The sequence below is a fragment of the Salmo salar genome, chromosome ssa21, assembly GCF_905237065.1.
Source record: "Salmo salar chromosome ssa21, Ssal_v3.1, whole genome shotgun sequence".
NCBI classification, from domain to species: domain Eukaryota; kingdom Metazoa; phylum Chordata; class Actinopteri; order Salmoniformes; family Salmonidae; genus Salmo; species Salmo salar.
The window spans coordinates 32,276,104-32,296,005 of record NC_059462.1 but is presented as its reverse complement, the minus strand read 5'-3'; the positions used below and the strand labels follow the sequence as shown (position 1 = coordinate 32,296,005).

General features: G+C 44.6%; 1 protein-coding gene across 3 annotated transcripts in view; it reads right to left on the bottom strand.

Annotated features, from left to right (window-relative positions):
* LOC106582212 (LIM and senescent cell antigen-like-containing domain protein 1) overlaps positions 1-19,902 on the bottom strand; it is a 101,015-nt gene that overhangs the window by 49,449 nt on the left and 31,664 nt on the right. The gene's annotated exons all lie outside the window — the stretch shown is intronic.

The following is a 19,902-nucleotide window of genomic DNA, read 5'->3' as shown; positions in this document are numbered from 1 at the left end:
ATGTCTCTGTTCATGTCTCTGTTCATGTCTCTGTTCATGTGGTCATGTCTCTGGTCATGTGGTCATGTCTCTGTTCATGTGGTCATGTCTCTGTTCATGTCTCTGTTCATGTGGTCATGTCTCTGTTCATGTGGTCATGTCTCTGTTCATGTGGTCATGTCTCTGTTCATGTGGTCATGTCTCTGTTCATGTCGCTGTTCATGTGGTCATGTCTCTGTTCATGTGGTCATGTCTCTGTTCATGTGGTCATGTCTCTGTTCATGTCTCTGTTCATGTGGTCATGTCTCTGTTCATGTCTCTGTTCATGTGATCATGTCTCTGTTCATGTGGTCATGTCTCTGTTCATGTCTCTGTTCATGTGGTCATGTCTCTGTTCATGTATCTGTTCATGTGGTCATGTCTCTGTTCATGTCTCTGTTCATGTGGTCATGTCTCTGTTCATGTGGTCATGTCTCTGTTCATGTGATCATGTCTCTGTTCATGTCTCTGTTCATGTGGTCATGTCTCTGTTCATGTGGTCATGTCTCTGTTCATGTGGGCATGTCTCTGTTCATGTCTCTGTTCATGTGGTTATGTCTCTGTTCATGTCTCTGTTCATGTGGTCATGTCTCTGTTCATGTCTCTGTTCATGTGATCATGTCTCTGTTCATGTGATCATGTCTCTGTTCATGTGGTCATGTCACTGTTCATGTGGTCATGTCTCTGTTCATGTGGTCATGTCTCTGTTCATGTGGGCATGTCTCTGTTCATGTCTCTGTTCATGTGGTCATGTCTCTGTTCATGTGGTCTTGTCACTGTTCATGTGGTCATGTCTCTGTTCATGTGGTCATGTTTCTGTTCATGTGGTCATGTCTCTGTTCATGTCTCTGTTCATGTGGTCATGTCTCTGTTCATGTGGTCATGTCTCTGTTCATGTGGTCATGTCTCTGTTCATGTCTCTGTTCATGTGGTCATGTCTCTGTTCATGTCTCTGTTCATGTGGTCATGTCTCTGTTCATGTCTCTGTTCATGTGGTCATGTCTCTGTTCATGTGGTCATGTCTCTGTTCATGTCTCTGTTCATGTGGTCATGTCTCTGTTCATGTGGTCATGTCTCTGTTCATGTGGTCATGTCTCTGTTCATGTGGTCATGTCTCTGTTCATGTCTCTGTTCATGTGATCATGTCTCTGTTCATGTGATCATGTCTCTGTTCATGTGGTCATGTCTCTGTTCATGTCTCTGTTCATGTGATCATGTCTCTGTTCATGTGGTCATGTCTCTGTTCATGTGATCATGTCTCTGTTCATGTCTCTGTTCATGTGACCATGTCTCTGTTCATGTGATCATGTCTCTGTTCATGTGATCATGTCTCTGTTCATGTCTCTGTTCATCTCTCTGTTCATGTGGTCATATCTCTGTTCATGTCTCTGTTCATGTGGTCATGTCTCTGTTCATGTGGTCATGTCTCTGTTCATGTCTCTGTTCATGTTGTCATGTCTCTGTTCATGTGATCATGTCTCTGTTCATGTGATCATGTCTCTGGTCATGTGATCATGTCTCTGTTCATGTCTCTGTTCATGTGGTCATGTCTCTGTTCATGTGATCATGTCTCTGGTCATTTGATCATGTCTCTGTTCATGTCTCTGTTCATGTGGTCATGTCTCTGTTCATGTGATCATGTCTCTGTTCATGTGATCATGTCTCTGTTCATGTCTCTGTTCATGTCTCTGTTCATGTCTCTGTTCATGTGGTCATGTCTCTGTTCATGTGGTCATGTCTCTGTTCATGTGGTCATGTCTCTGTTCATGTGGTCATGTCTCTGTTCATGTCTATGTTCATGTGGTCATGTCTCTGTTCATGTCTCTGTTCATGTGTTCATGTCTCTGTTCATGTGGTCATGTCTCTGTTCATGTGTTCATGTCTCTGTTCATGTGGTCATGTCACTGTTCATGTGGTCATGTCTCTGTTCATGTGGTCATGTTTCTGTTCATGTAGTCATATCTCTGTTCATGTCTCTGTTCATGTGGTCATGTCTCTGTTCATGTGGTCATGTCTCTGTTCATGTCTCTGTTCATGTGGTCATGTCTCTGTTCATGTGGTCATGTCTCTGTTCATGTGGTCATGTCTCTGTTCATGTGGTCATGTCTCTGTTCATGTCTCTGTTCATGTGGTCATGTCTCTGTTCATGTCTCTGTTCATGTGGTCATGTCTCTGTTCATGTGGTCATGTCTCTGTTCATGTGGTCATGTCTCTGTTCATGTGGTCATGTCTCTGTTTATGTGGTCATGTCTCTGTTCATGTCTCTGTTCATGTGGTCATGTCTCTGTTCATGTGGTCATGTCTCTGTTCATGTGGTCATGTCTCTGTTCATGTCTCTGTTCATGTGGTCATGTCACTGTTCATGTGGTCATGTCTCTGTTCATGTGATCATGTCTCTGTTCATGTGATCATGTCTCTGTTCATGTGATCATGTCTCTGTTCATGTCTCTGTTCATGTGGTCATGTCTCTGTTCATGTGGTCATGTCTCTGTTCATGTGGTCATGTCTCTGTTCATGTGGTCATGTCTCTGTTCATGTCTCTGTTCATGTGATCATGTCTCTGTTCATGTCTCTGTTCATGTGATCATGTCTCTGTTCATGTGATCATGTCTCTGTTCATGTGATCATGTCTCTGTTCATGTCTCTGTTCATGTGGTCATGTCTCTGTTCATGTGGTGATGTCTCTGTTCATGTCTCTGTTCATGTGGTCATGTCTCTGTTCATGTGGTCATGTCTCTGTTCATGTGGTCATGTCTCTGTTCATTTGATCATGTCTCTGTTCATGTGGTCATGTCTCTGTTCATGTGGTCATGTCTCTGTTCATGTGATCATGTCTCTGTTCATGTGATCATGTCTCTGTTCATGTGGTGATGTCTCTGTTCATGTCTCTGTTCATGTGGTCATGTCTCTGTTCATGTGGTCATGTCTCTGTTCATGTGATCATGTCTCTGTTCATGTGATCATGTCTCTGTTCATGTGATCATGTCTCTGTTCATGTCTCTGTTCATGTGGTCATGTCTCTGTTCATGTGGTCATGTCTCTGTTCATGTCTCTGTTCATGTGGTCATGTCTCTGTTCATGTGGTCATGTCTCTCTTCACGTGGTCATGTCTCTGTTCATGTGATCATGTCTCTGTTCATGTCTCTGTTCATGTGGTCATGTCTCTGTTCACGTGGTCATGTCTCTGTTCATGTGATCATGTCTCTGTTCATGTCTCTGTTCATGTGGTCATGTCTCTGTTCATGTCTCTGTTCATGTGGTCATGTCTCTGTTCATGTCTCTGTTCATGTGGTCATGTCTCTGTTCATGTCTCTGTTCATGTGTTCATGTCTCTGTTCATGTGGTCATGTCTCTGTTCATGTGGGCATGTCTCTGTTCATGTGTCTGTTCATGTGGTCATGTCTCTGTTCATGTGGTCATGTCTCTGTTCATGTGGTCATGTCTCTGTTCATGTGGTCATGTTTCTGTTCATGTGGTCATATCTCTGTTCATGTCTCTGTTCATGTGGTCATGTCTCTGTTCATGTGGTCATGTCTCTGTTCATGTCTCTGTTCATGTGGTCATGTCTCTGTTCATGTGGTCATGTCTCTGTTCATGTGGTCATGTCTCTGTTCATGTCTCTGTTCATGTGGTCATGTCTCTGTTCATGTCTCTGTTCATGTGGTCATGTGTCTGTTCATGTCTGTTCATGTGGTCATGTCTCTGTTCATGTGGTCATGTCTCTGTTCATGTGGTCATGTCTCTGTTCATGTCTCTGTTCATGTGGTCATGTCTCTGTTCATGTCTCTGTTCATGTGGTCATGTCTCTGTTCATGTGTTCATGTCTCTGTTCATGTGGTCATGTCTCTGTTCATGTGGGCATGTCTCTGTTCATGTCTCTGTTCATGTGGTCATGTCTCTGTTCATGTGGTCATGTCACTGTTCATGTGGTCATGTCTCTGTTCATGTGGTCATGTCTCTGTTCATGTGGTCATGTCTCTGTTCATGTGGTCATATCTCTGTTCATGTCTCTGTTCATGTGGTCATGTCTCTGTTCATGTGGTCATGTCTCTGTTCATGTGGTCATGTCTCTGTTCATGTCTCTGTTCATGTGGTCATGTCTCTGTTGATGTGGTCATGTCTCTGTTCATGTGGGCATGTCTCTGTTCATGTCTCTGTTCATGTGGTCATGTCTCTGTTCACGTGGTCATGTAACTGTTCATGTGGTCATGTCTCTGTTCATGTGGTCATGTCTCTGTTCATGTCTCTGTTCATGTGGTCATGTCTCTATTCATGTGGTCATGTCTCTGTTCATGTGGTCATGTCTCTGTTCATGTGGTCATGTCTCTGTTCATGTCTCTGTTCATGTGGTCATCTCTCTGTTCATGTCTCTGTTCATGTGGTCATGTCTCTGTTCATGTGTTCATGTCTCTGTTCATGTGGTCATGTCTCTGTTCATGTGGTCATGTCTCTGTTCATGTGGGCATGTCTCTGTTCATGTCTCTGTTCATGTGGTCATGTCTCTGTTCATGTGGTCATGTCTCTGTTCATGTGGTCATGTCTCTGTTCAAGTGATCATGTCTCTGTTCATGTGGTCATGTCTCTGTTCATGTCTCTGTTCATGTGGTCATGTCTCTGTTCATGTGGTCATGTCTCTGTTCATGTCTCTGTTCATGTGGTCATGTCTCTGTTCATGTCTCTGTTCATGTGGTCATGTCTCTGTTCATGTGGTCATGTCTCTGTTCATGTCTCTGTTCATGTGGTCATGTCTCTGTTCATGTCTCTGTTCATGTGGTCATGTCTCTGTTCATGTGGGCATGTCTCTGTTCATGTCTCTGTTCATGTGGTCATGTCTCTGTTCATGTGGTCATGTCACTGTTCATGTGGTCATGTCTCTGTTCATGTGGTCATGTCTCTGTTCATGTGGTCATGTCTCTGTTCATGTGGTCATATCTCTGTTCATGTCTCTGTTCATGTGGTCATGTCTCTGTTCATGTGGTCATGTCTCTGTTCATGTCTCTGTTCATGTGGTCATGTCTCTGTTCATGTGGTCATGTCTCTGTTCATGTGGTCATGTCTCTGTTCATGTCTCTGTTCATGTGGTCATGTCTCTGTTCATGTGATCATGTCTCTGTTCATGTGGTCATGTCTCTGTTCATGTCTCTGTTCATGTGGTCATGTCTCTGTTCATGTGGTCATGTCTCTGTTCATGTCTCTGTTCATGTGGTCATGTCTCTGTTCATGTGGTCATGTCTCTGTTCATGTCTCTGTTCATGTGGTCATGTCTCTGTTCATGTGGTCATGTCTCTGTTCATGTGGTCATGTCTCTGTTCATGTCTCTGTTCATGTGGTCATGTCTCTGTTCATGTCTCTGTTCATGTGGTCATGTCTCTGTTCATGTGGTCATGTCTCTGTTCATGTGGGCATGTCTCTGTTCATGTCTCTGTTCATGTGGTCATGTCTCTGTTCATGTGGTCATGTCACTGTTCATGTGGTCATGTCTCTGTTCATGTGGTCATGTTTCTGTTCATGTGGTCATATCTCTGTTCATGTCTCTGTTCATGTGGTCATGTCTCTGTTCATGTGGTCATGTCTCTGTTCATGTGGTCATGTCTCTGTTCATGTCTCTGTTCATGTGGTCATGTCTCTGTTCATGTGGTCATGTCTCTGTTCATGTGGTCATGTCTCTGTTCATGTCTCTGTTCATGTGGTCATGTCTCTGTTCATGTGGTCATGTCTCTGTTCATGTGGTCATGTCTCTGTTCATGTCTCTGTTCATGTGGTCATGTCTCTGTTCATGTCTCTGTTCATGTGGTCATGTCTCTGTTCATGTCTCTGTTCATGTGGTCATGTCTCTGTTCATGTGGTCATGTCTCTGTTCATGTCTCTGTTCATGTGGTCATGTCTCTGTTCATGTCTCTGTTCATGTGGTCATGTCTCTGTTCATGTGTTCATGTCTCTGTTCATGTGGTCATGTCTCTGTTCATGTGGGCATGTCTCTGTTCATGTCTCTGTTCATGTGGTAATGTCTCTGTTCATGTGGTCATGTCACTGTTCATGTGGTCATGTCTCTGTTCATGTGGTCATGTCTCTGTTCATGTGGTCATGTCTCTGTTCATGTGGTCATATCTCTGTTCATGTCTCTGTTCATGTGGTCATGTCTCTGTTCATGTGGTCATGTCTCTGTTCATGTCTCTGTTCATGTGGTCATGTCTCTGTTCATGTGGTCATGTCTCTGTTCATGTCTCTGTTCATGTGGTCATGTCTCTGTTCATGTGGTCATGTCTCTGTTCATGTGGGCATGTCTCTGTTCATGTCTCTGTTCATGTGGTCATGTCTCTGTTCACGTGGTCATGTAACTGTTCATGTGGTCATGTCTCTGTTCATGTGGTCATGTCTCTGTTCATGTCTCTGTTCATGTGGTCATGTCTCTGTTCATGTGGTCATGTCTCTGTTCATGTGGTCATGTCTCTGTTCATGTCTCTGTTCATGTGGTCATGTCTCTGTTCATGTCTCTGTTCATGTGGTCATGTCTCTGTTCAGGTCTCTGTTCATGTGGTCATGTCTCTGTTCATGTGTTCATGTCTCTGTTCATGTGGTCATGTCTCTGTTCATGTGGTCATGTCTCTGTTCATGTGGGCATGTCTCTGTTCATGTCTCTGTTCATGTGGTCATGTCTCTGTTCATGTGGTCATGTCTCTGTTCATGTGGTCATGTCTCTGTTCTTGTGATCATGTCTCTGTTCATGTGGTCATGTCTCTGTTCATGTCTCTGTTCATGTGGTCATGTCTCTGTTCATGTGGTCATGTCTCTGTTCATGTGGTCATGTCTCTGTTCATGTCTCTGTTCATGTGGTCATGTCTCTGTTCATGTGGTCATGTCTCTGTTCATGTGGTCATGTCTCTGTTCATGTCTCTCTTCATGTGGTCATGTCTCTGTTCATGTCTCTGTTCATGTGGTCATGTCTCTGTTCATGTGGTCATGTCTCTGTTCATGTGGTCATGTCTCTGTTCATGTCTCTGTTCATGTGGTCATGTCTCTGTTCATGTCTCTGTTCATGTGGTCATGTCTCTGTTCATGTCTCTGTTCATGTGGTCATGTCTCTGTTCATGTGGGCATGTCTCTGTTCATGTCTCTGTTCATGTGGTCATGTCTCTGTTCATGTGGTCATGTCACTGTTCATGTGGTCATGTCTCTGTTCATGTGGTCATGTCTCTGTTCATGTGGTCATGTCTCTGTTCATGTGGTCATATCTCTGTTCATGTCTCTGTTCATGTGGTCATGTCTCTGTTCATGTGGTCATGTCTCTGTTCATGTGGTCATGTCTCTGTTCATGTGGTCATGTCTCTGTTCATGTGGTCATGTCTCTGTTCATGTGGTCATGTCTCTGTTCATGTCTCTGTTCATGTGGTCATGTCTCTGTTCATGTGGTCATGTCTCTGTTCATGTGGTCATGTCTCTGTTCATGTCTCTGTTCATGTGGTCATGTCTCTGTTCATGTGTTCATGTCTCTGTTCATGTGGGCATGTCTCTGTTCATGTCTCTGTTCATGTGGTCATGTCTCTGTTCATGTGGTTATGTCTCTGTTCATGTGGTCATGTCTCTGTTCATGTCTCTGTTCATGTGGTCATGTCACTGTTCATGTGGTCATGTCTCTGTTCATGTGGTCATGTCTCTGTTCATGTGGTCATGTCTCTGTTCATGTGGTCTTGTCTCTGTTCATGTCTCTGTTCATGTGGTCATGTCTCTGTTCATGTGGTCATGTCTCTGTTCATGTGGTCATGTCTCTGTTCATGTCTCTGTTCATGTGGTCATGTCTCTGTTCATGTGGTCATGTCTCTGTTCATGTGGTCATGTCTCTGTTCATGTCTCTGTTCATGTGGTCATGTCTCTGTTCATGTGGGCATGTCTCTGTTCATGTGGGCATGTCTCTGTTCATGTCTCTGTTCATGTGGTCATGTCTCTGTTCATGTGGTCATGTCACTGTTCATGTGGTCATGTCTCTGTTCATGTGGTCATGTCTCTGTTCATGTGGTCATGTCTCTGTTCATGTCTCTGTTCATGTGATCATGTCTCTGTTCATGTCTCTGTTCATGTGGTCATGTCTCTGTTTATGTGGTCATGTCTCTGTTCATGTCTCTGTTCATGTGGTCATGTCTCTGTTCATGTGGTCATGTCTCTGTTCATGTGGTCATGTCTCTGTTCATGTCTCTGTTCATGTGGTCATGTCACTGTTCATGTGGTCATGTCTCTGTTCATGTGATCATGTCTCTGTTCATGTGATCATGTCTCTGTTCATGTGATCATGTCTCTGTTCATGTCTCTGTTCATGTGGTCATGTCTCTGTTCATGTGGTCATGTCTCTGTTCATGTGGTCATGTCTCTGTTCATGTGGTCATGTCTCTGTTCATGTCTCTGTTCATGTGATCATGTCTCTGTTCATGTCTCTGTTCATGTGATCATGTCTCTGTTCATGTGATCATGTCTCTGTTCATGTGATCATGTCTCTGTTCATGTCTCTGTTCATGTGGTCATGTCTCTGTTCATGTGGTGATGTCTCTGTTCATGTCTCTGTTCATGTGGTCATGTCTCTGTTCATGTGGTCATGTCTCTGTTCATGTGGTCATGTCTCTGTTCATTTGATCATGTCTCTGTTCATGTGGTCATGTCTCTGTTCATGTGGTCATGTCTCTGTTCATGTGATCATGTCTCTGTTCATGTGATCATGTCTCTGTTCATGTGGTGATGTCTCTGTTCATGTCTCTGTTCATGTGGTCATGTCTCTGTTCATGTGGTCATGTCTCTGTTCATGTGATCATGTCTCTGTTCATGTGATCATGTCTCTGTTCATGTGATCATGTCTCTGTTCATGTCTCTGTTCATGTGGTCATGTCTCTGTTCATGTGGTCATGTCTCTGTTCATGTCTCTGTTCATGTGGTCATGTCTCTAATCATGTGGTCATGTCTCTGTTCACGTGGTCATGTCTCTGTTCATGTGATCATGTCTCTGTTCATGTCTCTGTTCATGTGGTCATGTCTCTGTTCACGTGGTCATGTCTCTGTTCATGTGATCATGTCTCTGTTCATGTCTCTGTTCATGTGGTCATGTCTCTGTTCATGTGGTCATGTCTCTGTTCATGTCTCTGTTCATGTGGTCATGTCTCTGTTCATGTCTCTGTTCATGTGTTCATGTCTCTGTTCATGTGGTCATGTCTCTGTTCATGTGGGCATGTCTCTGTTCATGTGTCTGTTCATGTGGTCATGTCTCTGTTCATGTGGTCATGTCTCTGTTCATGTGGTCATGTCTCTGTTCATGTGGTCATGTTTCTGTTCATGTGGTCATATCTCTGTTCATGTCTCTGTTCATGTGGTCATGTCTCTGTTCATGTGGTCATGTCTCTGTTCATGTCTCTGTTCATGTGATCATGTCTCTGTTCATGTGGTCATGTCTCTGTTCATGTCTCTGTTCATGTGGTCATGTCTCTGTTCATGTCTCTGTTCATGTGGTCATGTGTCTGTTCATGTCTGTTCATGTGGTCATGTCTCTGTTCATGTGGTCATGTCTCTGTTCATGTGGTCATGTCTCTGTTCATGTCTCTGTTCATGTGGTCATGTCTCTGTTCATGTCTCTGTTCATGTGGTCATGTCTCTGTTCATGTGGTCATGTCTCTGTTCATGTGGTCATGTCTCTGTTCATGTGGTCATATCTCTGTTCATGTCTCTGTTCATGTGGTCATGTCTCTGTTCATGTGGTCATGTCTCTGTTCATGTGGTCATGTCTCTGTTCAAGTCTCTGTTCATGTGGTCATGTCTCTGTTCATGTCTCTGTTCATGTGGTCATGTCTCTGTTGATGTGGTCATGTCTCTGTTCATGTGGGCATGTCTCTGTTCATGTCTCTGTTCATGTGGTCATGTCTCTGTTCACGTGGTCATGTAACTGTTCATGTGGTCATGTCTCTGTTCATGTGGTCATGTCTCTGTTCATGTCTCTGTTCATGTGGTCATGTCTCTATTCATGTGGTCATGTCTCTGTTCATGTGGTCATGTCTCTGTTCATGTCTCTGTTCATGTGGTCATGTCTCTGTTCATGTCTCTGTTCATGTGGTCATCTCTCTGTTCATGTCTCTGTTCATGTGGTCATGTCTCTGTTCATGTGTTCATGTCTCTGTTCATGTGGTCATGTCTCTGTTCATGTGGTCATGTCTCTGTTCATGTGGGCATGTCTCTGTTCATGTCTCTGTTCATGTGGTCATGTCTCTGTTCATGTGGTCATGTCTCTGTTCATGTGGTCATGTCTCTGTTCAAGTGATCATGTCTCTGTTCATGTGGTCATGTCTCTGTTCATGTCTCTGTTCATGTGGTCATGTCTCTGTTCATGTGGTCATGTCTCTGTTCATGTCTCTGTTCATGTGGTCATGTCTCTGTTCATGTCTCTGTTCATGTGGTCATGTCTCTGTTCATGTGGTCATGTCTCTGTTCATGTCTCTGTTCATGTGGTCATGTCTCTGTTCATGTCTCTGTTCATGTGGTCATGTCTCTGTTCATGTGGGCATGTCTCTGTTCATGTCTCTGTTCATGTGGTCATGTCTCTGTTCATGTGGTCATGTCACTGTTCATGTGGTCATGTCTCTGTTCATGTGGTCATGTCTCTGTTCATGTGGTCATGTCACTGTTCATGTGGTCATGTCTCTGTTCATGTGGTCATGTCTCTGTTCATGTGGTCATATCTCTGTTCATGTCTCTGTTCATGTGGTCATGTCTCTGTTCATGTGGTCATGTCTCTGTTCATGTCTCTGTTCATGTGGTCATGTCTCTGTTCATGTGGTCATGTCTCTGTTCATGTGGTCATGTCTCTGTTCATGTCTCTGTTCATGTGGTCATGTCTCTGTTCATGTGGTCATGTCTCTGTTCATGTCTCTGTTCATGTGGTCATGTCTCTGTTCATGTGATCATGTCTCTGTTCATGTGGTCATGTCTCTGTTCATGTCTCTGTTCATGTGGTCATGTCTCTGTTCATGTGGTCATGTCTCTGTTCATGTCTCTGTTCATGTGGTCATGTCTCTGTTCATGTGGTCATGTCTCTGTTCATGTCTCTGTTCATGTGGTCATGTCTCTGTTCATGTGGTCATGTCTCTGTTCATGTGGTCATGTCTCTGTTCATGTCTCTGTTCATGTGGTCATGTCTCTGTTCATGTCTCTGTTCATGTGGTCATGTCTCTGTTCATGTGGTCATGTCTCTGTTCATGTGGGCATGTCTCTGTTCATGTCTCTGTTCATGTGGTCATGTCTCTGTTCATGTGGTCATGTCACTGTTCATGTGGTCATGTCTCTGTTCATGTGGTCATGTCTCTGTTCATGTCTCTGTTCATGTGGTCATGTCTCTGTTCATGTGGTCATGTTTCTGTTCATGTGGTCATATCTCTGTTCATGTCTCTGTTCATGTGGTCATGTCTCTGTTCATGTGGTCATGTCTCTGTTCATGTGGTCATGTCTCTGTTCATGTCTCTGTTCATGTGGTCATGTCTCTGTTCATGTGGTCATGTCTCTGTTCATGTGGTCATGTCTCTGTTCATGTCTCTGTTCATGTGGTCATGTCTCTGTTCATGTCTCTGTTCATGTGGTCATGTCTCTGTTCATGTCTCTGTTCATGTGGTCATGTCTCTGTTCATGTGGTCATGTCTCTGTTCATGTGGTCATGTCTCTGTTCATGTCTCTGTTCATGTGGTCATGTCTCTGTTCATGTCTCTGTTCATGTGGTCATGTCTCTGTTCATGTGTTCATGTCTCTGTTCATGTGGTCATGTCTCTGTTCATGTGGGCATGTCTCTGTTCATGTCTCTGTTCATGTGGTAATGTCTCTGTTCATGTGGTCATGTCACTGTTCATGTGGTCATGTCTCTGTTCATGTGGTCATGTCTCTGTTCATGTGGTCATGTCTCTGTTCATGTGGTCATATCTCTGTTCATGTCTCTGTTCATGTGGTCATGTCTCTGTTCATGTGGTCATGTCTCTGTTCATGTCTCTGTTCATGTGGTCATGTCTCTGTTCATGTGGTCATGTCTCTGTTCATGTCTCTGTTCATGTGGTCATGTCTCTGTTCATGTGGTCATGTCTCTGTTCATGTGGGCATGTCTCTGTTCATGTCTCTGTTCATGTGGTCATGTCTCTGTTCACGTGGTCATGTAACTGTTCATGTGGTCATGTCTCTGTTCATGTGGTCATGTCTCTGTTCATGTCTCTGTTCATGTGGTCATGTCTCTGTTCATGTGGTCATGTCTCTGTTCATGTGGTCATGTCTCTGTTCATGTCTCTGTTCATGTGGTCATGTCTCTGTTCATGTCTCTGTTCATGTGGTCATGTCTCTGTTCAGGTCTCTGTTCATGTGGTCATGTCTCTGTTCATGTGTTCATGTCTCTGTTCATGTGGTCATGTCTCTGTTCATGTGGTCATGTCTCTGTTCATGTGGGCATGTCTCTGTTCATGTCTCTGTTCATGTGGTCATGTCTCTGTTCATGTGGTCATGTCTCTGTTCATGTGGTCATGTCTCTGTTCTTGTGATCATGTCTCTGTTCATGTGGTCATGTCTCTGTTCATGTCTCTGTTCATGTGGTCATGTCTCTGTTCATGTGGTCATGTCTCTGTTCATGTGGTCATGTCTCTGTTCATGTCTCTGTTCATGTGGTCATGTCTCTGTTCATGTGGTCATGTCTCTGTTCATGTGGTCATGTCTCTGTTCATGTCTCTCTTCATGTGGTCATGTCTCTGTTCATGTCTCTGTTCATGTGGTGATGTCTCTGTTCATGTGGTCATGTCTCTGTTCATGTGGTCATGTCTCTGTTCATGTGGTCATGTCTCTGTTCATGTCTCTGTTCATGTGGTCATGTCTCTGTTCATGTCTCTGTTCATGTGGTCATGTCTCTGTTCATGTCTCTGTTCATGTGGTCATGTCTCTGTTCATGTGGGCATGTCTCTGTTCATGTCTCTGTTCATGTGGTCATGTCTCTGTTCATGTGGTCATGTCACTGTTCATGTGGTCATGTCTCTGTTCATGTGGTCATGTCTCTGTTCATGTGGTCATGTCTCTGTTCATGTGGTCATATCTCTGTTCATGTCTCTGTTCATGTGGTCATGTCTCTGTTCATGTGGTCATGTCTCTGTTCATGTGGTCATGTCTCTGTTCATGTGGTCATGTCTCTGTTCATGTGGTCATGTCTCTGTTCATGTCTCTGTTCATGTGGTCATGTCTCTGTTCATGTCTCTGTTCATGTGGTCATGTCTCTGTTCATGTGGTCATGTCTCTGTTCATGTGGTCATGTCTCTGTTCATGTGGTCATGTCTCTGTTCATGTCTCTGTTCATGTGGTCATGTCTCTGTTCATGTGTTCATGTCTCTGTTCATGTGGGCATGTCTCTGTTCATGTCTCTGTTCATGTGGTCATGTCTCTGTTCATGTGGTTATGTCTCTGTTCATGTGGTCATGTCTCTGTTCATGTCTCTGTTCATGTGGTCATGTCTCTGTTCATGTCTCTGTTCATGTGGTCATGTCACTGTTCATGTGGTCATGTCTCTGTTCATGTGGTCATGTCTCTGTTCATGTCTCTGTTCATGTGGTCATGTCTCTGTTCATGTGGTCTTGTCTCTGTTCATGTCTCTGTTCATGTGGTCATGTCTCTGTTCATGTGGTCATGTCTCTGTTCATGTGGTCATGTCTCTGTTCATGTCTCTGTTCATGTGGTCATGTCTCTGTTCATGTGGTCATGTCTCTGTTCATGTGGTCATGTCTCTGTTCATGTCTCTGTTCATGTGGTCATGTCTCTGTTCATGTGGGCATGTCTCTGTTCATGTGGGCATGTCTCTGTTCATGTCTCTGTTCATGTGGTCATGTCTCTGTTCATGTGGTCATGTCACTGTTCATGTGGTCATGTCTCTGTTCATGTGGTCATGTCTCTGTTCATGTGGTCATGTCTCTGTTCATGTCTCTGTTCATGTGGTCATGTCTCTGTTCATGTCTCTGTTCATGTGGTCATGTCTCTGTTCATGTGGTCATGTCTCTGTTCATGTCTCTGTTCATGTGGTCATGTCTCTGTTCATGTGTTCATGTCTCTGTTCATGTGGGCATGTCTCTGTTCATGTCTCTGTTCATGTGGTCATGTCTCTGTTCATGTGGTCATGTCTCTGTTCATGTGGTCATGTCTCTGTTCATGTCTCTGTTCATGTGGTCATGTCACTGTTCATGTGGTCATGTCACTGTTCATGTGGTCATGTCTCTGTTCATGTGGTCATGTCTCTGTTCATGTGGTCATGTCTCTGTTCATGTCTCTGTTCATGTGGTCATGTCTCTGTTCATGTGGTCATGTCTCTGTTCATGTGGTCATGTCTCTGTTCATGTCTCTGTTCATGTGGTCATGTCTCTGTTCATGTGGGCATGTCTCTGTTCATGTGGTCATGTCTCTGTTCATGTGGTCATGTCACTGTTCATGTGGTCATGTCTCTGTTCATGTGGTCATGTCTCTGTTCATGTGGTCATGTCTCTGTTCATGTGGTCATGTCTCTGTTCATGTGGTCATGTCTCTGTTCATGTCTCTGTTCATGTGGTCATGTCTCTGTTCATGTGGTCATGTCTCTGTTCATGTCTCTGTTCATGTGGTCATGTCTCTGTTCATGTGGTCATGTCTCTGTTCATGTGGTCATGTCTCTGTTCATGTGGTCATGTCTCTGTTCATGTGGTCATGTCTCTGTTCATGTCTCTGTTCATGTGGTCATGTCTCTGTTCATGTGGTCATGTCTCTGTTCATGTCTCTGTTCATGTGTTCATGTCTCTGTTCATGTGGTCATGTCTCTGTTCATGTGATCATGTCTCTGTTCATGTGGTCATGTCTCTGTTCATGTCTCTGTTCATGTGGTCATGTCACTGTTCATGTGGTCATGTCTCTGTTCATGTCTCTGTTCATGTGGTCATGTCTCTGTTCATGTGGTCATGTCTCTGTTCATGTGGTCATGTCACTGTTCATGTGGTCATGTCACTGTTCATGTGGTCATGTCACTGTTCATGTGGTCATGTCACTGTTCATGTGGTCATGTCACTGTTCATGTGGTCATGTCTCTGTTCATGTGGTCATGTCTCTGTTCATGTGGTCATGTCTCTGTTCATGTGGTCATGTGGTCATGTCTCTGTTCATGTGGTCATGTCTCTGTTAATGTGTTCATGTCTGTGGTAATGTGTATCTCTCCTGCAGGTTAAATCCAGGGTTATCCCCAACAACATGCAGACAAAGGAGGATCCAGTTAAAAGTACTCAGTACAGGGCCAACTACAGAGAGAAACCCTGCCACCTGGGGGTCTGCAGTACAGAGAGAAACCCTTCCACCTGGGGGTCTGCAGTACAGAGAGAAACCCTGCCACCTGGGGGTCTGCAGTACAGAGAGAAACCCTGCCACCTGGGGGTCTGCAGTACAGAGAGAAACCCTTCCACCTGGGGGTCTGCAGTACAGAGAGAAACCCTTCCACCTGGGGGTCTGCAGTACAGAGAGAAACCCTGCCACCTGGGGGTCTGCAGTACAGAGAGAAACCCTTCCACCTGGGGGTCTGCAGTACAGAGAGAAACCCTGCCACCTGGGGGTCTGCAGTACAGAGAGAAACCCTTCCACCTGGGGGTCTGCAGTACAGAGAGAAACCCTGCCACCTGGGGGTCTGCAGTACAGAGAGAAACCCTTCCACCTGGGGGTCTGCAGTACAGAGAGAAACCCTGCCACCTGGGGGTCTGAAGTACAGAGAGAAACCCTTCCACCTGGGGGTCTGCAGTACAGAGAGAAACCCTGCCACCTGGGGGTCTGCAGTACAGAGAGAAACCCTTCCACCTGGGGGTCTGCAGTACAGAGAGAAACCCTGCCACCTGGGGGTCTGAAGTACAGAGAGAAACCCTGCCACCTGGGGGTCTGCAGTACAGAGAGAAACCCTTCCACCTGGGGGTCTGCAGTACAGAGAGAAACCCTGCCACCTGGGGGTCTGCAGTACAGAGAGAAACCCTTCCACCTGGGGGTCTGCAGTACAGAGAGAAACCCTGCCACCTGGGGGTCTGCAGTACAGAGAGAAACCCTTCCACCTGGGGGTCTGCAGTACAGAGAGAAACCCTTCCACCTGGGGGTCTGCAGTACAGAGAGAAACCCTGCCATCTGGGGGTCGGAAGTACAGAGAGAAACCCTTCCACCTGGGGGTCTGCAGTACAGAGAGAAACCCTTCCACCTGGGGGTCTGCAGTACAGAGAGAAACCCTGCCATCTGGGGGTCTGAAGTACAGAGAGAAACCCTGCCACCTGGGGGTCTGAAGTACAGAGAGAAACCCTTCCACCTGGGGGTCTGCAGTACAGAGAGAAACCCTGCCACCTGGGGGTCTGAAGTACAGAGAGAAACCCTGCCACCTGGGGGTCTGCAGTACAGAGAGAAACCCTGCCATCTGGGGGTCTGAAGTACAGAGAGAAACCCTTCCACCTGGGGGTCTGCAGTACAGAGAGAAACCCTTCCACCTGGGGGTCTGCAGTACAGAGAGAAACCCTGCCACCTGGGGGTCTGAAGTACAGAGAGAAACCCTTCCACCTGGGGGTCTGCAGTACAGAGAGAAACCCTGCCACCTGGGGGTCTGCAGTACACATAGAGGTGACAGGAAACATTCCAGGATGCAGGAGTTTAGACTGCACTGAGAGAAAAGTGAGGTGTTGTTATGATGATGATGACAAAAAGCAGCTTTAGATGGATTCGACATCAATACAGAGATAATAAAAACATCTGATAATGCCAAAGGAAGACTTTGCTGTGACCGAAGACAGACAAAATCATCTTTGAGCCAGTATAAAGGTTTCTCCCCTGGGCTATATCCAACTCTGTCTGTGGATACATGACATGATGAATAACTGTTTAGACAGATGCTTAGCTAGGCCTATTGGGAGGGTAAGCCATTACAAACAGTCACTCTGGGGTTAGTTTGTCTCGTGCATGTTCTAGAGTAAATACATAGACTGCCAAGACCTGTATTACAACACACAATAACACACTACAAACTGCAACAACACACACGGCACTGGTGAGAACTAAATTAGCTATTTGACAGATGTGTTGTCAGAGTAACAGGCATGGTAATACAAAGTCAAACGGAATAGCAGTATAAATCACTATGGCGATGGTACAATATTTCCTGTTGGTGAGAAAGTGGTGCAACAGCACAGCTGCAAGGTGTCATTGCTCAGCCAGAGTACACCACGCCTTCGTCAGGGCCCAGAGGCAGGGTTCTGCAATATCCTTCCACATTCTTCCAAGCAACGCCAGGCCAGACCGTCTCAAACTAACCTAACCACAGGCTCAAAAATGATCTCCCCAGGCCTCCTATACCTTCCAAATGTTTGCCCAGGGCCTCAGGTCATCCTGGCTAACCTTGGCTCCCCAAGAATCTTCCAAGCTTCCAGGCTAAGTATTTCTAAAACCAGTCATTGTTTAGTTGTGATAGCCATCTAACAGTCCAACACCACAGTAGCTGTGCATTTGCCCTCCCTGCCAGAGGTGAGGAATGAGTTCTGACAAGTATCCTGGATAATGCTGAGGCGGTTATGGTCTCAGCGAGGGCTAGGTACACAGATCAGACTGGACCTACTGGCTAAGGCTGCTAGGCTGCTAGCACTAAGGAGAATGCTAACCAAACAAACCCCCTTCTCCCGCTGCACTGTGTCAACAGTAGCCATGGTAATGGAGAAATATAAGGGCTGTGTTAGGACAACAACTAGGGGAAAACCTGTGGCTGTGCACCTCAAACCAACGCTCAGAAAAGTGGAAGAAAGAATACTCTAGGTGTTATCTGTAGACATGTTCATTCCCTTTGTGCTAAGTGTACTGTATCTCAAACATTAGCAGATAGTTCTTCCCTGTTTCCCCAACATCCCTAAAACCTCCGCCCTGCCCCTCTGCCCCTCTGCCCTACTGGCATGACTCCACTGTTCCATTTCCTGCTGAGGGCAGTGAGAGGAGGAGGACAGGGGAGGGTTTGGGAGTATGTGTGACAACCTGGGAAGCAAGCTACGTGGTCATGAGTCATGTGGTCATGTGAAGGACACACCACTACAACCAAAGACGTCACAGCAGAGAGACCAGGTGACTTTATGGTCTGTTCTGTCACTAGCTCAATTCTGCCGACCAAGCACTTCAGTGCATCATGTTTAGCAGTGAAGGCTGGTGTGTGTGTGTGTGTGTGTGATAGTGATGCGCGGGTTGACTCATAACCTGCAGTCCCCGTGGTTATATCCTCGAGGCGGGCGGGTTGAATAAAGAGAAAACACTACCTCAAAAAATCCATAAATGTATAATTCTCATGCAATTTATATCTATGGCTACATTGAGGTTTTTCTTTCATTATTTTAGGCTGACTGTCATTACTGCGTAAGCCTAAGCTAGGGCCTAACTGTACGCACGGCAAATTATAAACATAGTTGACTAACAAATAGCCTATCAAAATGTTGGAAATTAGAAGCAGAAACATATCTAAATTAGGCAAAAAAAATCCTGCACTCTCTGTCAAAAAAAGCTATAGCACATTTTCTATATTAGCGGGTTAGGGTTGGATATATCACAATATCACATTTTCTATATTAGCGGGTTAGGGTTGGATATATCACAATATCACATTTTCTATATTAGCGGGTTAGGGTTGGATATATCACAATATCACATTTTCTATATTAGGGGGTTAGGGTTGGATATATCACAATATCACATTTTCTATATTAGCGGGTTAGGGTTGGATATATCACAATATCACATTTTCTATATTAGCGGGTTAGGGTTGGATATATCACAATATCACATTTTCTATATTAGCGGGTTAGGGTTGGATATATCACAATATCACATTTTCTATATTAGCGGGTTAGGGTTGGATATATCACAATATCACATTTTCTATATTAGCGGGTTAGGGTTGGATATATCACAATATCACATTATCTATATTAGCGGGTTAGGATTGGATATATCACAATATCACATTTTCTATATTAGCGGGTTAGGGTTGGATATATCACAATATCACATTATCTATATTAGCGGGTTAGGGTTGGATATATCACAATATCACATTTTCTATATTAGCGGGTTAGGGTTGGATATATCACAATATCACATTATCTATATTAGCGGGTTAGGGTTGGATATATCACAATATCACATTTTCTATATTAGCGGGTTAGGGTAGGATATATCACAATATCACATTATCTATATTAGCGGGTTAGGGTTGGATATATCACAATATCACATTATCTATATTAGCGGGTTAGGGTTGGATATATCACAATATCACATTATCTATATTAGCGGGTTAGGGTTGGATATATCACAATATCACATAAAGTCGGGTGGTTGCGGATCGGTTATTAGTAATTGCGAGTGGGTGCAGGTGAACAATCACCACTACTGTGTGATATGATATAATATGGCTGTCCCTTGGGAGAGATGCAGTGTATTCTCTCTCTCCTTCTATCGTCTCTGCAGCTGGATTTTGTTGTTCTCAGGTCACCTCTAAAAAGAGCTTCGTCGGCATTCCTGACATTACAGACGTCTAATCACTGCATGATCAGGGGTGGAGAGAGAGGGAGATAGAGGGAGGTGAAGAGAGAGAGAGGGAGGAAGAAGGCGGGAGAGGGAGAGAGAAAGAGAGCAACAGAAACCGTTGACTCCAAACAGAAAATGTTTTGCAACAAAAAACAGAGTTTCTACTGGACAAAATCAGGTAGGTCCCTCCCCGTTTTGTTTGCTCTGTTTGCTTCCATTTGGTTCTTAAAATGGTAAATGGTTTTATATATGTATACACGATACACTTTACTTCACACTCATACAGTACACAAAGGCCACACAGACCAGGTTCTCTGC